We start from the raw sequence: 19016 nt of genomic DNA, 5'->3' as shown, positions 1-19016 counted from the left end.
GGGAAATGTCACCGTATCTGAATTTAAAAATCTAGAAACTAGAAAGGAAAATAACTGTTTGTTTATAGTTGTTACAGTGGTAATACTGTGCTGTTGTACTTCTATATGCATACGGTATATACGTGTGGAGTATTGCCTCCTCAAAATTATTATAAACTATTAAACTGGTTTAGTTCTCTTCAAAAGCTCCTTGCTGAAGATTATAGACTCTAAATTTTATCACAAGACTTTGCAGGGAGGAATTCTTCACCACACACTGATCCACATCTTCACTCTGCTTTGGTTTGGGTACTTGGATAGAACTTCTCTGTCTGTCATGCTGTAGGTTTGTTGGTGTGACCATGGGTATCCACACGGCCCCTTTTTGGGGTATTTTCTGAGGCAGAGAACTTCCCTTTCTTCAGGTGATTCTCAGGCAGGGCAGAGGTGGGCCTGTCCTTCCTGCTGCCCTTTCTGCCACCCTCTCCTCCCATAGCAGAACAGCCAACCGGCTGCCCTTCTGAGCTGGCAGGATCGCACCACAGCTTCACTTCTACTTGGTGGCAGCTCTGGGGAGCTGTGCTATTGATACCAGGAAAATCATTTCCAGAGGTTCAATATTAGTAATGGTTTACTGCAGGTCACAGCCTGGCTCTGGACTTTGCACCACCTCTGCTGTGGATGCTGTCCTGTAGGGAGAGTTGCTGCTGCTATGCACAGCAGTCTCCAGTTTATTTCCTTTGGGAGAGCTCTCTTGCCGAGTCAAATCCAGCTTTTGTGTGCTTTTCTTCATGAAGGAACTAAAAGCAGAGAAGGTGATGTGAATAAGTAAGGCCAAATCATGAGTCAAAGTGAAACCCAGAAGGCCTTGGCTTCTGTGGCTGTTTTCCCTCCTGCTTGAAGGAAGCTGTGAGACGGGTGCCTGTAAGAGGTACTGTGTGCCGAGGGCTGAATAAATGCTGCTTGTGTGCGAGTGAACACAACCTCATCTGTCTGTGATTGATCCACTGAGAACAAGTTCCATGGATGTTCCTGCGGTTAATTACAGAGCCGGCTTCTCTCCTGCTCTGCAGCTGTGTGGAGCAGGGCGGTCCCACAGCTGGCACAGCAGACGGAGGAAGCCTGTCCAGGGCTCACAGTGCTGTGGCGACCTTGTAGGGACCACTGGAGGGCTCATGCCAGGGGAGAAAGAGAGAGGGCTTGTTTGCATCTGCAGAAGCTGTGGGGAGTGAGCTGTGCCACTCCTCTGGGCTCTTTGAGGGATTTGAGGTCTGAGAGACTCGTAAGGACAAGAAGAAAACGTGTTGCAGTATTAACTGAACAGATGAGGAGTTGTTGGGTTGTTTGCATTCTTGGCCCTGCCCATACAAGGCTATTTCTTTATCCTCCTTCAGATGCTATTTCTTTATCCTCTGCCTTTTTTTTTATTCCAAGATGCTTTTGCCTGTTTCCTGGTTTTGTTAAGTAGCAGCATCCAGTCCCGTCGCTGAGCGCACAGTCACGAAGGGTGCTGTGCTATATTTGTGCTTTACGCAATATTTGTGTCAAAAAGCCTCTGTCTAAATAGACCTAATGTCAGTAAAGGATGACCCCGAAACAAATGGTCTGAAGCCCCATATAGCTGCTCTTTTCCTAAAGTGAGTAATGTGAAGCAAATGGAAAAGACCGGTCTTAAATAAGTCAGATCCAGCTCATAAATCTGATTTAAAACATCAATAGCTGAAAATCTAAACCAAATAGAACATTAAACATGTTGATTAAGAGCACACCACACACACACACACACACACAAAAAATCCGGAAACTGGTTCTGTCTTCCATATGGCTTTATTGGAATCTATTATCTGGTATACTGATGTTTTCAGCATCTACATAAAAGGACTACAGTGCTCAGACAACATGTGATGAAGCTTCTATCCAAAATTACTTTTGTGTCCTTTAATCCAAGCTGGAAATTCCTATCCCTCCTGACCGTCCATCTCAAGATCAAGCACAGCTGTTTTCCCTGCAACTCTGTCTCCCCTTTCCAGCTGGACTTCTGTACTGCTGATTTTTTTCAGACTTTTTATAGGTCTATCTGTAGTGCTTGGACTGTAAGCTGCACTCTACTTAATCACAGGAAAATAATACTCCAAAACTTTGTATGTGCAGAGTACAAACTGAGGAAGTCTGAAAATACAGCTAGAAGATAAAAAGTCAAGAGAAGGTCATTTCACCCCCCAGAAATATGCTCATTGGTATTCCTTAATTCAAATAAATTCATGTTAGCTTGGACATGCAATTCTGAAAAGAGCTGAGACGTTTCCTGTACTTAGTTCAGGAAACAGTACAGTTCTTCTCTGGGCTTAAGATAGCCTTATTTTGGTATCTTAAGTATCTGTGTGCCATCTACCAGTCTGTGTGTGCTACTCAGTCTTACACTGCTAATCAAAATGCATACTAGATTCCTCTGAAAAGGAAATCTGGCTCTTAAGGTGTATGCTGCAATTTCTTAACGTATCAATAATTTATTATAATCTGCTTCTAAAGATAAATGGATGAATTCTAGCCAAGCTATTGGGTAGAATGTGTGACACCAGCCTAGCAAGAATTATTTTAGAAAAAAATGTAATGTTTCTTTCACAAATAACACAAGGGGCAATCTTGGTGGCACATCTTCAGAAAACCAAGCAGCTTACACTACTTTGATTTGCTTTGATTTGAGGTTCAGGCAGGTGGCCTGACATAGGATTCTCTCAATCATGAAGGAGGCCAATGCTCTTTCTAGCCGTGATATATTGTGTCAAGATAAAAGTTCTGATTTAGGAGCTGATTTTCAGGAAATTCAATCTCTGTGAGCAGCTCAGGATACAGAGCGGAAGAGTTCAGCAAATCAAAGCTGTATAAAATGTTATATATTAATGCCCATGTCTGGGTTTTAATAATTTACATTAAAAGCATTAGTGGGGCCGCAAAGGGAATTTGCTGCTGGATCCAAGATGATTTCACAACTCTCCTAATGAAAGAATAGGAACTACTTCAGTTCAATAGCCCTCACTTCTGCCCAGTAATTTAGGAGGAAGCAGTGAGGCAGCCCATCACGCAAAGTACGAAAGAATGTATATCCTTGGCTTTTCAGAGGATAGTAAAATAAACTGTAAAAAATAAAGAAGTTGCCTCAGACCATATCCATCTGTACTTACTGTCTCCATAGTATGGTTAACCATCTCTCCAGCAGTGATAACAGTTAGGTCCTGATCCCACTGGTATATTTATCCCAAGGCAATGAAATTAAGCTTAACGTGATATTGTTTAAAAAATAATTCCACCTCCCCCTTTTTCCTAGGCAAGAAATATAATTCTGACAAGTGGAGAAGGGTAGGAAAGGGAAATGCACTGTTAATCGCGGTCTCTAAATCACAGGATACCATCCATCTTCCCTGGATGTGTCTAACACTGAATTTCCTGTACTGACCCGCGAACAAGAAATACCTTATCAGACATCCTGAATGTTGCTCCTCTTTGGATCTAATTATGTAATTTGCTAGTCAGAGTGTTTCTATGATACTAACATGTGCAGAGGTTGTAGCAGTTGTGAAACTCACTGAAGATCTCTTTCAAAATTAGTTTGTAATTATGCAAAAAAATAGTTTGAAACAGATGCATGCAGATACAGCGGTGAGGGTTGATTAAAGGTATGGAAGTCATCAGGGTGACATTCGACATTTGTTGGAGACTGTAGAGTTGTGTGACCTTGCTAGCTGCTTTTCAGAAGAAAAATGTTGACTCTTTCCTAAGAAAATGTTAAACTATTCTTCCTGATGTAAATCTAATTAAAATATAAATTATATAGTTTTCTGTTTTGTACAATGATAACTCCTGCTTCCTCCAAAGTACTTGACAGCAGCTGTCAAGCAGTGGTTTTTCTAAGATTCCCGTGCACCATATGCAAAATTATTTTGAAACCTTTCATTTAGTGTCTACATAAAGGCTGAGCTCATCTGAAAATCTGCCTTTGTGTTTATTTAGGGAATTGATGCTGTGCTAGGACCAGTCAAATATTTCACATAGATAATCCTCACGGAGTCTCTGTGGGTCATCATCTTCAGCAAGAGGCTACAAGGAACAGGGAACAGCTGATGCGTTCTGTAGATGGAGATCAGCACCAAAAACCGAAGAGACACTAGACCTGCATATTTCTCAGAGGTAGGATCTTTCACTATGCTTTTGAGGCTCCTCCTGGCTTTTTTATCACGTTGTCATCATTAGTGACTAGAGTTAATAATTTGTATTGTCTGAGAGTGCTGGAGGAAAGATTTGGCAGAGCAGTGTGATTCACTCTAAGGAGAAATTTGGCCAGCAAGTCATTAAAACACACACACCCCACAGCAAAACATGTGATGAACCCAGAGCCAAGTATCTCTAGAGGATGTGTAAATAACAAGTAATGGAGAATCAATTAAATGACAGCTGGCCCGTCAGAGTTAAACAACTGAGAAAAGGAAGTTGCCTACAATTCACAGCAAAGCACATGATGAAACAGCAGCACACTCATGACTTCTGGAATCACTGAGCGGGTAATTCAGCCTTTTCAAGCTGCAGTGGTGAATCACCAAGTGTTTTTCTGGGTGTGAGCCTTCAGGGACAACATTGGCTGGAATGGAAGAGACCTCGACAACAAGCACAGATGTGGGGCATTCCTAAAGCAGAAAGGCAGCAGGTCAAAGGACACAGCTAGGATTTACTTGTGGCTGTAATTAAAGAACCATTCGTCAGGCCTCAAGAATGCAGATCCATGACATGTCTCAGACTAGATAGGTGCTGTTAGCAAATGATAATTACATATGCTACCTTCAATAGAAAAATAATTCAAACTGGAATGTAACCAAGTTGTAAAGGCAGCAGTGACTGGTAAGAACAACCAGTTGATTTTAATTTCTTTGCTATTCCTATAGGTGAGACATTCAGTTTTTGTTTTGAAGGCCTACGATCAAGATTAGTTTTGTTGCAGTATCATTAAAATCAAAGGAGCAGCATTCAGGATAGACTTGGTTGTCTGTGTGATCACAGAATGGTGATCAAAGAATTATTAAAACTATAATATTTGAACAAAATGCTAAGAAATTGTAACATGCTCCAGCATCTCTGAAGTGAATACAAGCTTGTGACCGCCCAGTAAGTGCGCATATCTGTGTATCTTTGTATTCATTAACTCTCCATGCTAATTCCTATTCCTAAATAATTCCTATTCCTAAAACCTATAGAATAGGTTACCCTGTAATGTTTTAAGGACCTTCAAAATTAAGTTGTTGAAAAAGCAAATGAACAGAGCCAAGCTGAACAGCTGGTACATCAACAGTGCTCCTGAGCTCCAGAAGAACAGGCATCCCTATAGAAAGCAGGCAGAGGAATTGCTCCCTGACTGATTCTTTGTTTCCTGCTGAAGTTTGATTTATTTAGGAGTCTTCAGAGCACCAAGGCATGAGTGCACTCCTTGGACACATCTCTTTGCTGTAGTACTCCGTAATTGTGATGGCAGCCAGTGCCTGGTAGGCTTCATTGCTGTAAAGGAGGGCTCGATTGTCATGAATTTCCATGAGTTTGCAGCTGACAGAAGCTCCTGTTGTCTGGGCAGAGCTGCCATCCATGCAGCATGCCAGGTCTATCACGAGGGACGTCCAAGTTTGAAGGACAGTGAAGGGAAACTGTGTTCAAGCTTCACAAATCACTGCTGCCATTTACTGTTACAGTAACTATAAGAAGTCAGAAAATACAGAATTTATCCCTACATACCTCCCAAGCAACCGTGTACGAGGGGCCACAGACAGCAGCCAGTCTAACTCTTGAAGCCTTCTGCAAAACTGATTGTTTTAAAGGGCAATCAATTTAAACTGTGTAAAAAAGATCTCTCTCTCTGCCTTTTGACGGGCAATGGCTACCTGCTCATTGTACTGAAACCTGTTCCCACCACTGAAGAGAATCCATTGGCCCAGCAACATACAAAGCTTGATCCAAAGCTTCTCCATGGTCAGTAAAGGCCTGCGTGTCGGGAAGACCACAATCATTTTTAATGATGACATGTTGTAATTAAGTAGTACATTATCCTCCACCTTGTGAAATTCTCTTTAAATATTTTCTTCTTGTGCCCAAGGTGTCATTTACATTAATTAACACTTTTCTCTTGGTGAAATTACACAGTGCAGCGTAGCCCCTGTATGTGAACCAAGATGTTCTGGGATAAAATTAATGAGATTTTCCAGTGTAAGTATAAATCATGCAAGATATTTTTGGCTGCAAAAAGGTCCACATAATGTTTAGGCTTTAGAAATCAAGATGTAGAGTGTAGACCTGGGTATGGTTTAGGAGTACTCGAGCAGTGTCAGTATAGCAACTGAACAGAGTCAGCTCAAGGATTCCTTTCCTCACCAGCCTCTAACCAGTGTAACATAACAAGCCCCAAACAACTCTATTTATGAAATTATAAAAAAAAGGAAAATGAGACAAAAAAGAAAATGCAAAGAGGCAGCGTGCAACTTCCTGAAGCTTGAGAAAACTTAAGAAGTGTTATTTAGTCTTGACCAGCTATTTAAGCATAAGAAGAGATTTTCTGCAGTCAGAAATTCTCCCAGGTTTTGTAAATCTCAACATATACATTCCATCAGCTCAGGCAAAGCCAGAAGTGTTTGCAGTGTGGCAGAAGGTTTTCCTGATGAACAAGTAGCATTTATTTCACAAATATAATATTGCTTTGTTTTAGTCTTGTATAGAACAAAAATGGGGAGGCTGACTCTGCCCTCATGTGATTCTCCCTCTCTTAGATGACCCAAGATCAAAAAGTACTGCCTCCTACCCTGGTACCTGCCCTAGCATTTTCAGTGACAAGAGAGGACCTGGGAGTGTATTCTGTGTGGAGACAAGCTATTTGTCAAAAGAGGTGGCTGGAAGGGTGGAGCTGATACAGGGCTCGTTATGCATGTGCTACAGTTCCATGGTTAAGCCACTCTTCATCTTGTAGCACTTGGAATTTAACAGTCACTTTCACAATATTTTTTGCCCATTTTGAAATTCTGCAGTCCTCAATAATATGATTTTTTCTTGTTTGGAAAGTGAATCAATCCATCAGCATCATAAAATATTACGTGATTCCTACCGTGCGTTAGAGTATGTTTCCTTCAAAGACCTGGCTAATGATTTTCCTAGGTCAGAACTAGAGACTCTGACTCAGAGGTAGACTCCCTGCACCCCTATTTCCATGTGTTCAATCCAAGCATTCTAGTCCACTGACATCTGTACTGACATCTGGACGCTGGATAGCAAGAAGTGGTATGTGGGACCAGCTCCTCCACCCAATGGAACTACAAATGCCACAGAGAAAAGACTGCACAGACTGAATTTTGGTTCCCTACATGGAATCTGCAATTTTGGGTGATGCTTAAGGTAGTTCTCCTTTTTTTTTTTTTTTTTTTTTTTTTTTGCCTGCTCTCTCATTTTTACTCTTCTTTTCACAACTAGATTTTACCTCCAGGAGATGATTTGATATTTTAATGTCATTGGTCTTTTGCTTATTTGATCTGCAGAGGTGCTGAAATCAGCAGGCTACTGCTGGCTTTTCCACATAGGTCTCATATTACCCTGTGTGCCAAGCATCTGGGCTGGGCAGTATTATCCTTATTCATGTTGATGAGTAATTACAACACTGACACAAGTGGAGTAAACACCAACCTTAGCAAAGGTTGAAAAATCTCATGCGTACCTCTGCACTTGTGTTAGCTATCAGGAAATTGTTCTCTAACCTCCTAGCTGAGTGGAGTAAGCTAAAACACCTATCAGCCACTGTGGAAGGGTAGTGGACTGACAGCATGAGGTTGTTAGATTCCTTGTGTTGTGTTGCGATGTCCTGTAGCCTCAGGAGAACGCTCTCCAAAGCCCAAAACAAGAGACTTCCTCTCAGATGTGAAAAATACTGTGTCAAGGCCAAGTGACTTCTTTCTCATCTACCCTCCTGCAGAGCTTGTCCCTTAGATGAAAATTTGCTTCCACATTTTTAAAACTCATTAATTTTTTTTCCTTGGAATATGTTATCAAAGAGGTGGATGCATTCAGAATGGATTTCAATCAATTTCTCGTTTGCCTGATAGAGTATTTGTTTTTATTTGTTAGTTTCCCCCTGAAAGAAAAGAAAAAAACAAGCAACAACAGCAACAAACAGGAAAAGAAAACACCAATCTCAAAACTGCAACAACAAAAGGCATTTTTTTTCTCTGCCCAGTTTAGGAAAACAGATAATGTTTAAAAAGATGTGAGCAAATCTGTTCTTAACACCCCCACCCCAAACAAATTAATCATACATGCTGGCTTAAAACAGGTTTAACATATCTCTGAGATTAGGATCAGTCTTTGTCTCTTCCCTAGCTGGCTTGCTTTTAGATGTGACCTCCTTTTCTCATCCAGACACATGCTCTTTGTCTGCTGGGACCGCTCTGCTTTAAATGCATCCTGACAGTTACCTTGCTTCTCAGTCACTCCCAAAGGACCAAGACTATTCCAAGTGGTTTCCTCAGACTATAATTAGCTGCTTCTCTCTTTTCCTTCAGTTTATAATTGACGTTATGCAGCTTTTCTCCCTATTTTCTGCAGTCTCATCCCCCATCCTGTCCTGCTTTGGAATATATGTAAAAGGAAACACTACACTACGGGACTAAAAGCACATTGTTTAATGAAGACAAAAATACCAAATTTTATAGCAAAGAATCAATATTTTCTTCCTTTCCCATTAGGCTGCAATGTATCCTCTTGTTACCCAAAATACACACTGCCTGCTTGTTACTGAAATACAACATCCTTTTCATTTTTCTAGTCAATATTATTTCCTTGTTTATTTTTGTAGACAGCACATTGTGTTTTCCTTCCTTGCTCCATTATAGTCCTCTCCCCTATGGCAAAGTAAATGTATATTAAGTTTTCATCTCTGTTTCTGTCAGTAAAACAGCTTCTGAAAATGTAAATCCAGAAGCAGTTCTCCCACATTCAAAGATTTAACCTAAGATGTGACCTCTTGGCCTATAATGGATTTGAAGCCAAGAAGTCCCCAAAATCTTACAAGCAGAAAAGTTTTCTTACCAAATTTCCATGTCAACATCAGAGATATTACTGTTTGTTTAGTGGAGTTTAGTGTCAGTACTTAGTTTTAAGCTTCCCCCAAAAGAAAATAATCTTCTAACAACCAGCTCTGCAAATTTAAGAAACCCATCTTAGTTAAAACAAATTATGCATCAGCTTTTCAGCTCTTCTCTGCTCAATTATGCAGGTCTCAACACTTGGTTCACAAAAAAAAAGAAAAAAAGACTGAAAGGCTATTTTAAGGAATTTCATGTGTTAGTTTATCCAAGCTTTGAAATCAAAATGTGGTGATTATTAGCATTCCTTTGTGATTTAACACAAATGTATTCCTGTCTTTTTAGAAAAGTATTCCTTGGAAATTACTACAAAGGAGAACATTTTACAAAATAATTTTCTAGCCTTTTTCATAGGCTTTGGCAAGTATACTGTTATCTATGGAACTGCATTCCATGGATATGCAATATAAACAAACATTCAGTTTGTTAAGCAATTCAAACAGCAATTTGGAATTAGTATGGAAGCATAGCAACCAGTTCTTTTGATGATTTTTTTTAAAATCTTTTTAGCTTATGACATTTTGTAGCTCACCTGTTCACTCTGCTAATGAAAGCAAAAGGCCAAGTGGAATATAGCAGTTCGGTATTTCAAAATAGGAAGGAGGTGAAAGCAGGAAAAAAGAAACAGTGAAATTCCAGACCTTCCAACAGAACAGAGAGAATGATTTCCAAAATTCCTATGAACTAGATATTTGCAAAAGCTCTGAATAATTGAAGACAAGAGGATAGAATTTTCCTCAGAAGAGAATGTTTCCTCTTCAGTAAGTTGTAAGATGCTGACTTTTTTTTTTTTTAATTAGAGAATCTGAGTGTGTACATTTCACAGAAAGCAGATGTAAAAGAAATTAAGATATTGTTCATTCAAAAAAACAAACAAAAAAAAAAAAAAAACAGTTCTTTCATTTAAAAACTCAGGGTCCCATTGTCAAAATCCTAAAGCCTACATAACTGCAGTCACATCTGAGTGATTTGGGCCTCACACTGCACGTTCAGAATGACTGCAGATCATTCAGCCTTCAATGCAGGTACCCAAAGCAGTGTGCCAAACATAGGACTTACACCGTCCCAAGTCTTAGTCTTAAGACTTAGTCTTGAGAAACCCAAAACCATTTCCATGCTTCCTTCTTGTTGTCTGTATCAGTTGGACTGTAGGTCTGAAGTCTTTCATGCGCTGAATCCAGCTTCTCCACCCAGTCCAAGGGGTTATAAACTGCATGTTTATATACACCAATTTCCAATTTAATTGCCCTAGCAGAACAGCATAAACACGCACTTAAGTTCTCTGAAGCTACAAATTACAGGCTACACAAATCTTACTTATTTCCTCTCTACTGCACTATAGGAAATCTGGTTCCTTCTTTTCTGCTAAGATTTTGCCCTGACTCAGACTTCAGCCAAACAAGAACTGGCCCAAGTAGCCAGAGATAGAGAAGATGAATTTAAGATACAAGAAGATGGAATGCATGAGGAATACAATGGTGAGTAAGCAGTGACTGTTATAACTCTAGATAACTCAAGGATGGCTTTATCTGCCTATTGACTACACTTACATTGTTCCAGGCAGCACCTTAGAAAGCTGGGAGCAGTACAGAGAACAGCAATCGAGCAATCAAGGACTGACATATAAAGGCAAGGAATGTTTTCTTCAACAGATGAGGTGTTGGGTAAATGGGGAGCTGATGTATGTGGTGAAATAGAAGCTCCCTATATGAGAATCCCCAAAACAAAGTGAATATCTGCTGAAATTCAGAGCCAGTATATACAAAATCAATGAAAAAAAATATCTGAATTTCTACATTTGAAGAACTCAAAGATTGCTCTCCTTTGAGAAGAATTAGTTTTGTACAACTGCAAAGAACAGCCATCTGCCTGGTGAAAGAAAGGAAGTGATGACAAACAAGCAGTACGGCTTCCCAAATACAAATAGCAAAGAGGAAAATAAGGAAAAAGTCTTTATTAATTAGCATTATCTAGAGGAATTTCTGGTAGGTAGATTGCAGTTAGCTGAACAGGAAACCAATTAGGATATGAGCACACATCATTTCTTAGTTGAAGAAACTTTCTATGGAAGATTTGTATTAAGAGTGTCCAAATTGTGGTACAGGAACACAAAGCTGGAATCAACGTGCAGAAAAGACACACCACTTTCTACTTTTATTTTTAGGTGACCTTCAGCCCCTAATACATCAGGGCACTTCCCGATGCACTGCTGCCACAGCCAGCTGAGGACAAGCCTTAGGGAGCAAAGTGCAGCAGCAGTAGAACGCTGCCAGGCCCCGGCACTGTGCTGGCTCAGGCCATCTCTGTGTCAGCACAGTGTCATCACACAGCCATTAATCTACTGTTGCTTTAAAACACAACTGCATCTCCCCTCCTCACTTGCATGGCTCACTGAAAGCCCACAGCAGAACCTGCTAGTTCAGCTTTCCCAGTGAACAGAACAATCAGCTTACTCTGATACTGCAAAACCTAGCTTGTGCTAAGAAGGGAGGGAAAATAATAGATGCTCTTAGCTTACCCTGAGCTGCCTGTTGGTGTTCACGTTGCAGAAGCCAACTCGTAAGGACGGCAAATATGCAAGGTCAGTTATTTTTTGAAACTAAATCTGCTGGTTATTGAAGATACCTGAAGAAGGCCTGCTGCCAGGGAAGCTAAGGGAGCAGGCCTCTGAATGAAGGAAGCACGTCTTCCTATCACATGCAGGGAACAGCTTTGGATCCCGGAGGAACAGCCCTTCAGCTGAAGTTCCTCTCTGCCTGTTCATCATCCTCTCCCAGATCACGTGACTGAGAGTCTGGAGAGTTCAATCCTATAAATCATCTGACCTTGAGGATAAGCCTGCCATTACAGCTGCTGTTGTACAAGGATGCTTCAAAGCAGCTGCAGCCTGAAAAAAGCCCCAAACGGTTGCTGCCAGCTAGGTCAGAGCCGCTGTTCAGCAGGGATCACTGGGGACTGCAGGCACAGGGTCAGCACTGGGAGAGGTGGCCTGAAGGTGAGGCCATGGGTGGGCTTCCACATGCTGGATAAAGCAGCTCAACAGATTGGAAATCCAGAAACACTAGGATGAAGGAGAGCCTTGATTTTGGTCAGGGTTGCAGCTGGAGCACCAACATGGGGCAGTGTTGGTAACAAGGGCTTGACTGGCATGCACAGCAACATGCAACCAATTCAACAACTAAAGTAATATTATGGGGAAAACTCCTGCTATCTGGAAATGAAATGAGCAAATACATTTCTTCAGCCTGAAGTCCCCAGCATGCCTTGATAAGGGCAAAAAGAAGTGATACATTTAGTTTTGAAAGGGGGGCAGCCAGGCAGAGAGCTTGCAGTTGTACTGCTCACAAGTATCTGTTCAGACTGTAGGGGGAAAAAGGGGTGAATGCTGCAGGCTTATGCTGGGAAACAAAGCTTGGAAACAGAAGATTTGCAAACCAAAACTGCAAATATTAGCAGGTTTTCTGCCTCACTGCACTGTGATCAAGGGTTAATTTTTTGTGTGTTTTTCATTCTTTTGAATGTCAGATTCCAGTCCCATTTCCTATTTCATTTGTTATGATAACTTTAAAAGAGTATCCTTTCAATTTAATTCTTCTACATCGTTGTCTATAGCAGCAGTATTTTAAATCTTGGACTGATGTAGCAATGACTGGCAAAAGGCAGCAAGCTCACTCTGAAGAGCCCCTTTAGGATAAACCCTTCACTGCAGACAAACCAAATGATGTCATGTGGTGGAAAAAAAGGGACATCTCACAGGTAATCACATTGCTGTGAGGTAATTAAAGTTCATCTGCTAGTTGGATGAGATAGGGCTTTTTTATATCTTCACTGACTATTGCTTGTGTCAAGACCAGCTGTGTTCAGTCTTCCTTTTTCCAAACAACAAAAAGGAGTAGAGCTCAGAATAATAAAAAAAAAGGCTTTGTGTGGCTAACCACAAACAAGACACATGACTGAGTGCTGTATCTGTTACATCTCTCTCAACTTGGAAAACTTTGGACAAGGCTATTCTGTAAACTTAAAGGGGAAGTCTCAATTCACAGAATGCATTTCTTGCTCCCTACTGAATTAAGTTTTAGATTTTACTACTTGTCCCCCAGATTCAGAAAATCTGCACTTTGGAAAGGAAGCTGCAGAATTTTTCTCTGTCTGCTTTCTTTAACCTCTGTGCAAAAGTCAGATTTCCTGGAAATTTTTGCAGATTTTTGGACAGCTGCCCTTGCAGGAGAAATAAAACCACCCCTAAGGCTGCTTTTGGTAATTCAATGAAGAGAACTATCAGCTAGTGTGAACGAAGATATGAAATGCTTACATCCCAAAGGTATCTTTTTTTTTTAGCTCTGGTAATGAATGAAATGCTTGCGTAGACTTGGTAGTAATAGCGGATTGTCAAAAGGATTTTACAACTCCTGTAAAGAGTCTTGGAACTGTTAAATATAAGTTCAACACTCCTCCTAATGAACTGTCCAAAGTGAAATGCTTTCTATTTTTTTTTAAATCCAGATTTGAGTCAGTACTTATAAACAATTTCTTAGATACTTAAAATTTTCTGACCAGCCCACAGTCGCATAATTCCTCAGTAGCAATGCAAGGTATGCAGACTACAAAGCCTGCTTTGTAGACGATCATCTTGCCAGAGGCTTTGCTTTTTTCTTCTGTTGTACAGTATTATCTCCTTACTAGGATAGCATGGCTTTTATTGGCTATGACTTTAAGATATAAAGTATGGTAAAAAGGAACCTCAGGATTCCAAGTTCATTTTTCAAGATAGGAAAAACTATATAAAAGGAGTACGTCTAGTTACACAATAATGAAATTCTTGAAAGCTACTACTTTTTTCTTTATTCCTTTTTGAGTTTGTCTGGGCTAGATTATGAATTGGAGAACTAACATGGGTTGACATGAGAGAGAAACTTACATGGACTGGAAAGAGGCTTCACAACTCTTTCTCTAGAGAGACAAATAGTCACAGATTCTAGACATTTTTCCCTGCTAAAGAAAGCACAGATGAACAATAGCTCCTAGAAATTGTTACTTTGCATTTGCTTTGTTCTTGGCCTATGTGCATTTAATGTGCATGTGGATCCTGGGAGGTCGATTGCTCTAGAATTTCTTTCTATGCAGTACTTTAATTGTCTAGTATTTCTAAAGGAAATAGCAGTCACGGAGCGATTTAAGGGGTAATGGACAATAGGGCCTGGTTCAATCTTTTGGTCATCTTACCATAAAAATGCCACAGTACTGCATGTGCTGTGCGTGGGAACATAGCCAGCCAGTGTGCCACACAATCACAGGTGCCACTGCTCCCCACCGTGATAGCTCAAATCCCAGAAGAAGAGGGCTCAAATCCCTAATGTTAGCCCTGTAACCCTCTGCAGCTTTCTTCTCTATCTGTATCTTCAAGACAATTAGCAATCAGACGGAAATTTGGGTTCTATCCTCAGCTTTTTAAAGGATCTCGTGTATGTGCACAGTCAGCTGGAGAACAAAGAGCAACTCCATCATTCTCCAGAACTCTTGCACCACAGCAGGAGAAAATGGAAATAAGCCACAGGCATTCAGCACTCCTGACAGACAGAGCCAGCAGTGGTGAGAATCAATAGTGCTGATGGTGCCTCACTTCTGCTGAAGTCAGAAAACAGCATATTTGGAAATAGCGTACTTGTACTTCTTGAATATTCTCTCAACTAAAGCATATTCAAGTTTTCAAAAAAGATGAGTTCAAAACCTATTGAGCATGGCAGTCATTGCATTGAGACCCAAATGAATACAAAATATTAAGAAAAATCCAAATGCAGGCCAATAGAAGTGTACAAAATGCACATACAGCAGTATATATATACATGGTATGCTAACAATCAGTGGACAGGCCTAAAAGGAACATAAAAATTCAGAATGATACTTGCGTCAGGTGGTTCACGTTATCTGTTCCATTCCTTAAACAAAAAAGCCTGGGTTTTTAAATATCATTTATTTCAAATCCTATTCTATGTAACCAGCTTTAATAAAATAAAACAAAAACAGCTCTCAGTGTCCAACAGCATATTGCAAAACCATTTTGTTTCCCATCCTTTTAATTTCTTTCTTTTTTTTTTCTTTTTTTCAGGGTATCCTTCTTTACCTCTTTAGCAGTCACCGATTGTTTTCATGGGTTTGAAAAAGAAAACTGAATCCAGGAAGTCCAGCACCAGCATGATTTAAAACTGTTGACTTTTACAAAAATGTGTTAAAAAAACCCCACATCCCTCAGAGCACAGAATTTTAGCTTAGCACAGCACTTTCCCCCAGTGTAAAGAAAACAATGCATTCATACGCAACACAAAGCCAATTTTAGCTGTGTATTTATTAAAAATATCATGATGTCAAATCAGGACTTATTAGAAAAATAACAACATAGTATGTCAGGGTTCAGATAATAGCAGTGTTTCATTGCCAGCTCTAAGGATACCAAACCCTGAAGTCCAAAGCAAATGTACAAAGTACAGGTTTTCTCAGAACTGCTTATTCAGGGACGATTTCTGAGAATGAAAAACTGAAAGGAATTTTGGTGCAATTCTGGGTACATTTTTCTATAGCAGCTTTTCAAGCTGGGGAAGTCTTACCCTAACATTCTACCGTATTTCAAGATAGGCTAGTTTCATAGTGACCTTCCAGCCCCAGGTGCAGAGTACTGTTTAAAAGGATCTGCTACAGAGAGTTCCAACTAAATGAGTTTGGGACCTTTATGGTCAAAGACTCAGACCATAATATAAAGGAAAATAATAACATTTTTCCTTGGAATGTTTCAATAGGTATTTTTTTCATATGAAATTTTCAGATGATGGCACATTGTACAGAGGTATGCATACTGTTTCCAGCTGCTCTCCTGTTGCCTGCGCTCTCTGTGCAGCTAACCTTAGGTTTCATGTATAAGGCTACTCCTATTATTTTCTGTCCAATTTTGGAGAGGGAAGGACAGAGGAAATAGGACAAAGCAATATTTAATTCATATTGCTATCTGGCAAACATCAAAGAAATTGTGTTAACTCCTGTTTAAAGAAACTCTGGTCAGCTGGGAGGAAACACGATGCCTGAAGAACCTGTTGGGGAGTTACGTGAAAACATGCATGCATGGCTTCTGAAGATAAAGAATACCCTACTGTCATTTTTTATCTCCAAGTTAAGCCGTTACTTAAACACTTCATTTGAAGGCTTCAGAAAATGGAATTCTGTGCCCATTTTTATTTAAACATGAAGCATATCAGGTGATAAAGTTACACACGATGATTAAAAAAGGAGCAGAAGAAGTATGAAATATCTTTGTAATTAATCAACCCCTTGTCATTGTTAGGTTTTCATGATCAATTAGTAGTTATAATTGGTTTTCATTCCGTAGCTAACAGCACAGAACATGGAGCTAACCTTGTTCACATCTCATCGATAGCCTCTCAACAAGGAAGGAAGAAAAATCACTGCTCACTTCATGAAATACCTCTGAAAATGAAGGCCTGGGACAACATGCTCTCAGTACGTCTCTTACTGAGATTTTGACACTTATGTGTTTGACATTCTGCTGTTCCATTTGCAAAGTTGATGCCACTTAGTTGATGAAAGGTAATTAAATTGTTCAATGAAATGAATACTGAAAAATTCAGTAAGAATAGCCTTTATTGCTAACTCATCAATGCACAGGGATGACCCAGGAAAGATGGGTGATACTGAAAAATGGGTAAATTCCCATGCATTGTCTGAGTAGTGCTAAGAGCAGAACCTGCTAGCAGGGAGAAATCCAAGGTGCTCCAACTCAAGGCATGCCTGAGGACAGCAGCTTAGAGACATGCAAGTCATAGTTCTTTCCCTGGATGGTTTTCTGCATGAAGGTTATCTAAATAACACTGTTCTGTTGTTTTTTTTTTATCGTTCCCCTCCAGGCTTGCTGAAGTCAGCACAGCCTTGTATGACAAGGACTGACTTTCAGTTGATGGTGAAACTACAGGCAGGCCTTGCCCAGCAGAGAACAGTTTTTGGCAAATATCCTTTCCCAGAGTTCATCTTTAATTTTAAAAATTGCATAGCACTTGGTGGGAGCTTTTCACTTGATTATGGTCTACAACAGATCTCTTCTCAACGAACTCTGTAGCAGCAATTGTTCTTGGAAAATGATGCAGACAGGTTAACAACAAACACACATAGTTGTAATCTATAGAGAACATATTTGAAAAAAAAAAAAAAAGTAACTTATGTGCTCAGTAAAAGATTTTATTTTGTTGTTGATTATTTTTGTTTTTCTGAGGTTGAGATATTTAACTATTAAAGCATTTGTTGGGGCTTTGTTATAAAGTGAATAATGAGCCAATTGTGTTTCAAAGCTGATAAGCTCCATGCGGAGCCCTCTGTTTCCAGCCTACAGAAATGCCACTAAGACTTCTTGTACGTCTAGAGCTAAGCAAACATCCAGTCTTAATTAATTAGGACTCAGCTTGGTAGCAGAAAATTAACAAATTTGGAAAATTGGAAATACTAGGTGACTATTAGTGGCTATTCATTGTTATTTGACCCCTTGTATTAAGCAACAATAAAGCTTGCAGTAGGAAGAGATGCATTTATTTGTAATCCAAAGTGATTCCTAAGAATGTCTTTGTTAATGCAAGAATCAATGGCAATTAATTGTGAACAATACTGGAAAGAACACATCAAAATAATAGTTCCAGAACATTCTTTCACCTGGAAAGAAATGCTAGCATTTCCTTCATCCCTAAAACTTGTCAAGCAAGAATTATTTTTATGAGTAGTTCACAGTGGAAAACTATAAACTGGAGATTTTAGGCATATAGAGAGGCTGAATAAATTGTGGCTTTGTTCCTTACTCCCCAGGTGGCCAAGCAGTGTTTGTTAAAGCACACCGGTTAGCAGCTGTAAATGAAGCTCTTCTGGCAGTTGTCCTGACCACAGGTAAAGAATAACAGGCTCCAAGTGATGTGAAAGCCCCAGGTTTATTATAGATCACATAGAAAAACATAACATCAGGTAAATGGAGAAAGGGTGCTTCACATACCTACCTGCTGGCCGGCTCTAAATAAGACAATGGTTGGTCTCTTGATTTCAGACCTCCGTCATTTTTATAAAATCCAAGGTTTCCTTAACTATGCATTGTCCTACAAAATGTGGCCACACTTTAGCCCCTGTCTATATCAGGTCTAGTCCATCAGCAGGGCCAAGGAGTTTCCTTGAGCAGGGAATACCTATACGTGCACATTGCTTAACCATTAGCTACCTGGCTAATTCACTTTTAAACCACTCCAACAGTCTGCTGACCAGAAAAATCTGCTGTTCTGGGAGCTAATCTAATCCTAAACAGGTGGGCTTACTCCAATCAGCAATCAGTCCAGGCCCTTTTTCCTTGCTAGCACTGTGGACACAACTATGCCACCTTTAAACTGTAGCAAACTTAGATGGCGCTTCTGCATAGAATCTCTATCCAAACAGCTTATTATGTGAAGAAGGAGTTCATACAAACAAACATTAATATGTTTTGCTCTGTCAGCTAAAGGTTTCCATTTTCTGGCTCTAAAAATACCAGAGACAAAATATTTCTATAGAATCTTAGAATGGTTTGGGTTGGAAGGGACCTTTAAGATCATCTAGTTCCAACCCCCCTGCTATAGGTAGGGCCACCTCCTTCTAGACCAGTTTGCTCAGAGCCCCATCCAGCCAGGCCTTGAATGCTTCCAGGGAGAGGGTATCCACAACCTCATTGGGTAAGCTGTTACAGTGTCTCACCACCCTCACAGTAAAGAACTTCTTCCTAATATCTAACTTAAATGGGTAAGTCCCAATTTCATCCAGGAAGCAATTGGGCTTGTTTTCTACCCTGGCTTGGAAGCCCCTTCTCCCAGCCTTCTT

General features: G+C 40.1%; 1 long non-coding RNA gene across 2 annotated transcripts; it reads left to right on the top strand.

Moving 5' to 3' along the window:
* The first annotated feature begins 1775 nt into the window (after positions 1 to 1775).
* On the top strand, positions 1776 to 16753 carry LOC125688966 (uncharacterized). 2 transcript variants are annotated; one of them, XR_007374983.1, is made up of 5 exons: positions 1776 to 4164; positions 6157 to 7395; positions 10477 to 10612; positions 10695 to 13455; positions 15241 to 16753. It is a non-coding gene; the product is annotated as an uncharacterized LOC125688966 (long non-coding RNA). The 2 variants fall into 2 exon arrangements; XR_007374982.1 differs by lacking the exon at positions 1776 to 4164 and having other exon boundaries at positions 5220 to 7395.
* Positions 16754 to 19016: the final 2263 nt, after the last annotated feature.

This window comes from Lagopus muta, chromosome 2, assembly GCF_023343835.1.
Source record: "Lagopus muta isolate bLagMut1 chromosome 2, bLagMut1 primary, whole genome shotgun sequence".
Classification (NCBI taxonomy): domain Eukaryota; kingdom Metazoa; phylum Chordata; class Aves; order Galliformes; family Phasianidae; genus Lagopus; species Lagopus muta.
Note: the sequence above shows the minus strand (reverse complement) of the source record. Positions and strands in the feature narration are given on the sequence as shown.